The sequence below is a fragment of the Eptatretus burgeri genome, unplaced genomic scaffold (assembly GCF_056783735.1).
Source record: "Eptatretus burgeri isolate ZD-2024b unplaced genomic scaffold, Ebu_testis_v1 Ebu_testis_scaffold_113, whole genome shotgun sequence".
NCBI classification, from domain to species: Eukaryota; Metazoa; Chordata; class Myxini; order Myxiniformes; family Myxinidae; genus Eptatretus; species Eptatretus burgeri.
The window spans coordinates 46,512-53,263 of record NW_028222063.1 but is presented as its reverse complement, the minus strand read 5'-3'; the positions used below and the strand labels follow the sequence as shown (position 1 = coordinate 53,263).

At 36.2% G+C, this 6,752-nt stretch overlaps 1 long non-coding RNA gene across 1 annotated transcript; it reads left to right on the top strand.

Moving 5' to 3' along the window:
- The first annotated feature begins 1,329 nt into the window (after positions 1–1,329).
- Positions 1,330–2,501, top strand: LOC147007552 (uncharacterized). Its single transcript, XR_015054124.1, has 3 exons — positions 1,330–1,517; positions 2,016–2,064; positions 2,340–2,501. It is a non-coding gene; the product is annotated as an uncharacterized LOC147007552 (long non-coding RNA).
- The last annotated feature ends 4,251 nt before the right edge of the window (positions 2,502–6,752 follow it).

Below are 6,752 nucleotides of genomic sequence, written 5' to 3'. Positions count from 1 at the left end.
GTGATCTGTTAAAGGTGAGTAGGGTAAGAATACTGGTTCTGGCTCACTTTTCTCCATGTAAATGAATGGGGGATTTTCAGCGATTCCTATTTTTTTCCCTAAAAATAAACCCCCTTTTTATCCCAAGGTATATTTATTTGTCTCCCCTTTTAACCTGGAGGTTGAACCGCATTGAATTGAACACCTGGGGGTTGAACAGCTCACTCATTGAACCTATAAAGATTTGTTCATTCTCAAATTCCTTCAATAGTTTAATTTTCTTTGCACAATAATCCCCATCTAAAATATTGAAAAACAAAACATTTGAATCTTTATATTTTTTAAGATACCCCTTTTATGCCATTACGAAATGATAAACTTCTCTTAATGATCTCATCTGGCCACCGCCCGAGTTGCAAATCATTTTTGTGTATAAACCACGCCATAAAAAAGTTTTGTTTCAAATGTTTTCAGTTCATGCCGTGAAAATGAGGAAGTGTTTTTTTGACACGATCGTGCTGTGAAAAGAAAAACAGGAACTATTCTGTGAGACAAGGTCTCGTGTTTATATTTTATCTCAGAACACGAACTGAAAACATTTGAATCAAAACCATTTTAGGGTATTTTAAGTATGTTTTGAAAATGATTCATACAATTTGAGAATATAATCGCCCAGTTATTTTCCAAGCTGCCTCACCCGGTGTCATTTCCTGTGGCCAAACCCAATGATTAGGTAATTTCCTCGTCGTTACCTTATAAGTGATTCGCCAAACAAAGTTTCTGCCAGACGGGATTTTCATTTTTACAACTGAGACATGAGCGATCTTTCTTCCGCGAACAAAACAGCTCAACACAAAGTTGGTAAGCCTGTGTATTGGTTCCTCTTTGAACGATGAAGCAATTGATTATAAATTAAATCGTGATAATTCTGATATATATATATATATATATATATATATATATATATATATATATATATATATATATATATATATATATATATATATATATATATTTTCTTGGCAGGTCCTTGGAAGAAGAGCAGTTTACATATCACGACGAGGTGCAGAAAATTAATGCTCTTATTGAAGAGATCAATCATCTTAGAAGAGAATTGAAAAACATTTTTAAAGACTGACACGACGTCTTATCACGGCCTCTGATCTTTTTGCCATCTTGTACCAATGGTAAAAAAACTGAGACATGGACTCACTCTCTTCCGATGAACAAAACAGCTCAACACAAAGTTGATAAGCCTGTGTATTGGTTCCTCTTTGAACAATGAAGCAATTGATTATAAATTAAATCGTGATAATTCTGATATATATATATATATATATATATATATATATATATATATATTTTTTTTTTCTTGGCAGGTCCTTGGAAGAAGAGCAGTTTACATATCACGACGAGGTGCATGAAATTAATGCTCTTATTGAAGAGGTCAATGATTTTAGAAGAGAATTGAAAAACATTTATAATGACTGGTACGAAGTCTTATCACAGCCTCTGATCTCGAATGAATTAAACCAATGGTGAGACACGTGTGTGTGTGTGTGTGTGTGTGTGTGTGTGTGTGTGTGTGTGTGTGTGTGTGTGTGTGTGTGTGTGTGTATATATGTGTGTGTGTGTGTGTGTGTGTGTGTGTGTGTGTGTGTGTGTGTGTGTGTGTATATATGTGTGTGTGTGTGTGTGTGTGTGTGTGTGTGTGTGTGTGTGTGTGTGTGTGTGTGTGTATATATGTGTGTGTGTGTGTGTGTGTGTGTGTGTGTATGTGTGTGTGTGTGTGTGTGTGTGTGTGTGTGTGTGTGTGTGTGTGTGTGTGTGTGTGTATATGTGTATATGTGTGTGTGTGTGTGTGTGTGTGTGTGTGTGTGTGTGTGTGTGTGTGTGTGTGTGTGCGTGTGGGTGTGCGTGTGTGTCTCTTTCCCTGTCTGTTTATATCTCTCTCTGTCTGTCTTTCTACCTACCTCTCTCTGTCTGTCTCTCCATCTATACCCTTGACTTATTATTATATATATATTTTTTTTCAGCTCGATCACACAACATAAGCAATCTGGTACAACACATGATTTTCTGGAGGTAAATGTTTCTGAATTATTATTTAGTTATTTTTTTTTATTAATATCACTCTCTCTTTAGAATGTCGTCTTATGTTAGTTGCATCATTAGTTTGGACGCGGTTTTGCCAGTACACTGGAATTCATTTTATTGGCCTTGAAAGGATGACAGGCTCCTGGTGTGTTAATTCAGTGGTCAATGAGGCTTGAACTTAGAACCAACAACAGGCTTACTCATATTACCATGTAATTATCTTTATAAAACCTAATTATTATCCACTTTTTGTTTCAAAACAGAATATGGTGTCTGAGTTTCGAAATCACAAGACATCTGAAGAAGATTGCTGGGAAAGATTATACATTCTCGCAAATGAATATTTAATATTTTCAATTTTAATAAATTATATTTGTTTTGTTTACAATTACTTGATTTTGAATTTCAAGAAGAGGATCAAGACATGAAGGGGTTGGGGGGGGGGTAGGTGCGCTCCCCCAACGACCCATCACCCCTCATCCCACCCCTCCCCTCCCCATGTGTGTGTGTGGGGAAGGGTGGGGGTGGGATGAGGGAGGTGGTGGGTCAAAGGTGGGGGCGCACAGGGGGAGGAGGGGGGTGGGGCTTGTGTGGGAGGGGCTTGTGTGGGTGGGGCTTGTGTGGGCGGGGCTTCGGTGGGAGGGCGTGTGTGGGCGGGGCTTGTGGGAGGGCGTTTATGTGGACAGGGTTTATGTGGGCAGGGTTTATGTGGGTGGAGCTTGTGTGGGCAGGGTTGATGTGGGCAGGGTTTATGTGGGCGGGGTGAATGTGGATGAGGTTTGTGTGGATAAATGGATGGGTGGAGAGATGGGTGGATGGGTGGAGCTTGTGTGGATGGGTGGATAATTTTAATTAAATAAACATGTTGTGTGTGGGGAAGTAATTAACTAATCACTAATTATGTGAATATGATGAATATGGGTGGAGCTTGTGAGGGGTTTGTGTGTATGGAGTTTTTGTGTGGAGCTTGTGGGGGGTTTGTGTGGGGTTTGTGTGGGGTTTGTGTGGGGTTTGTGTGTGGTGGGGTTTGTGTGGGGTTTGTGTGGGGTGGGGTTTTTGTGTGGAGCTTGTGGGGGGTTTGTGTGGGGGTTGTGTGGGGTTTGTGTGGGGTGGGGTTTGTGTGGGGTGGGGTTTATGTGGGGAGCTTGTGAGGGGTTTGTGTGGGGTTTGTGTGGGGTGGGGTTTATGTGGGGTTTGTGTGGGGTGGGGTTTTTGTGGGGGTTTGTGTGGGGTTTGTGTGGGGTTTGTGTGGGGTGGGGTTTGTGTGGGGTGGGGTTTATGTGGGGAGCTTGTGAGGGGTTTGTGTGGGGTTTGTGTGGGGTGGGGTTTATGTGGGGTTTGTGTGGGGTGGGGTTTATGTGGGGAGCTTGTGAGGGGTTTGTGTGGGGTTTGTGTGGGGTTTGTGTGGGATGGGGTTTATGTGGGTGGGTTTTGTGTGGGCGGAGTCAAAAAGGGGCGGAGTCAAAAAATTTCAATTTATCTTTGTCTTTTGTAATTCCTGTGAATAAAATGAACCTAAAATCTCTTCCCCTTCCAAATCATATATCTTATAAGTCCAAGGAACCGTATCTATAACATCAACAATTTTAAAAAGCTCGTTCGTCCATCGTTTAATATAACCCTTTTCAAAATGAGATTTCCACCTATATATTCTTACGATATCACCAACTTTGAACTTAGGTTTTCTGACATTAATCTCTTTTTCATATTTTAATTTTGTAAATGTTTCTGATGGTTTCATATTTGTTGACGTGTGAATCGTGTCATTATACTTATCCACAATATCCTGAATAAAAGATGACCATTGTTGTGAACCGAGTTGTGTGAATTTTTATATAGTCTCTCTTTTAAGGTACGATTAAAACGTTCAACAACAACTGCCTTCCCTTCATTAAAGGTACTGTATAATGTAATACTGTTATTTTTTAGAAAATTCATAAATGTCTTGTTATAAAACTCTCTACCCTCATCAGTCCACAATTTTTTAGGTTTTCTCTTACTTTTATTAAATATCTGTTGAAAGGCTAACAGAAGAGTATTACCTGTTTTGTTTTTTAATGGTACAACCCATATGTATCTACTCCTCAAATCAATAACGGTTAAAGCATACTTGTACCCCTTATCATTATTGAGTTCAATCAAATCAGCAGACCAGATATAATCAACTTCCTTGGAATAAACTTTCCTTCTCTGAAACTTTGTGAATATTGGTTTATGTAATTCATCAGCTAATTGCTCTTCAGTCTTCATGACATCATTAGAGCCTATAAGTTTTTTGAATATGCAAGTCTAAGTTTCAATTTAGCACTGATCATCTTCTTCACAATGAAACGATCAACTTTTTCTCTCAAGGTTGGATTTTGTATCAGAGACAAATTATACAACATTTCTCTATCGGCTTCATGCTTTTCTTCCAACGTTGTGGTATTCCCATAATCAATATCGTGTCTCATGCACACTTCATCAACTCTATTGATTGGTTTACTCCAGGATTTAGGATTGTCTGCCTCATCTAATCTTTTATCCAAGTTTGTGCCTGGACCACAGAAAGAATACCCTGGAAGATGTAATTCCCCTGGTATTCCAGTAGTTGTAAATTTACTTCCTGATAAAAACTTTTGTATATCTCCTCCTCGTTTGTTTTTGGAGATAAATTGATTTTTTTTTGAACCACACACCGAACATATACCTTTTTGTATAACCCTGTTATTTTTACTTTTAAAATATGAAATATTTTTAGTATTAGTTTTCTTTTTACATTTGAGACAATAACTCATTTATTTATGTGAAAAATTCCTGCAGAGTGCAAAAACCTTTTTAGTTTCCAACACGCACATTTGAATCTTAATTTTTAAAACATAAAGAATCCTTAGAAATGCCTTCACTCTCTCCTCCATTTATTTAAGAAAAAAAACTAAAAATGAAAAACTTGAATTAAAATGAATAGCTTGTCGATGTCAATATTCTTGCCGAAAGTATTGCAAATAGACTTGTCAATTCTTTGTTTTCCTCCTCGGTGGGTTGAGTTATTTTCTGTAATACCACCAATCTTTTTTTAATCTCACTGGTTTCCATATTTTGATATTTATTTTGTCTCGCTCTTTCCTCCCTCTCCTTCTCTCTCTTCTCTCTCTTCTCCTTTTCCTCCTTCTCTTTTTCCTCCTTCTCTTTCTTCTCCCTCTCCTCCTTCTCTCTCTTCTCCTTTTCCTCCTCTTCCCTCTCTTCTTCAACTCCTTCCTCATCCCTTATTATCCTTGAATCGCTTACACCCCATAGAATATCATACATATATTCATCAGGATTTCTTGTTATTCCTGTATCCAAAATAAATTTTTTTACAACAGGAAACCAATAAAATTTCTTTTGAATTTCTAAAAGAGCCTTACTTTTTCTTAACTTTATAATTTTTTCATTATTTAACATTCTAATTAAATCTAAAGTTGTCGGTTTATCAACATCAGCATAATGCCAATCTTTTATTGAAAATACCTCATTCTTATGTTGTAGAACATATTTATTAAAATACCGAATACCCTTTTCTTGAAGGTATGCTTGGACACAGAAATGATAATTTTCTTGAAGCCTTCTTGCTGTCATTTATGTATTAGAAATATATGTTAGAATAATATTATGGCACGAAACACCTCCCCATCTTCCCATAGTTAAATCATTTTGTATTTCCTTACTTATTATATATAATCCTGTTTTTTCTGTTTTCATGAGATAAACAAGGGCAAAACCATTATTATATTTACCCTTATTAAATTCTTTTATTTGTTGTTTACTAATCGTGGCCCCACAAAACTCATTATCGATACCAAGTGGATAATATTCTTCCTTACGAGACTGATTTAATTTTTCCAGGTCTTCGAGGTTAATTTTAAATGACCAATTATACCCTAAATCATTCATATCATACCCCCATTGTTCTATTCTCATACAAACGATACGCCCTTCTTTATAAAAATTTATTTTAATTCGAACTGTGAATTCTGTATGACCTGGAGATAATATCAACACTTCTGTATCTTTGGAATAAACGGCCGTTTTATTTAAGGATATATATATTGTGATAAATCGCTTAATCTCACCAAGTCATTCGCGTCAGTCGGGCTTGGATAATTTTTTAATTTATAAGCATTTTTCATGTTAATATTTTTGGTTATATTATATTTATGTCGTTCAGCCTGTGCCTTTGTGTAATAATTTGATAAATCAATATCCAGTTCTTGAGATACACCAAAGATAGAACCATCTTTTCCAACATAAGTCATTTATATTAGATTAAAAATAATATCATAAAATTTTTTATTTTTGTTGAGTTGAAATAACACATATAGACATAATTGACCACAACACTTGGAATTTAATTCTTGGACTTGAAATGTTTGATAAACACCATTCTGTAAGAATTTTATGACTTCAACAGATGGTGGAAGACCAAAACTATCAAAATAATATTTGTCTTGACTATTAAAAATACAAACCCAATGAGAACCGTTCCCATTATTATCTTCTAAGTTCATAATAATATTCTTTGTATGTTTCGGCACATTTGTTAATTCATCTCTCATACAAATAACCACATTGTAAATTTTTAATTTCTTACAATATTTGACAAGTTGTAAATTTGATGTTGTATTCTTTCCAAATTCTGTAAACCACTCATCAATGCT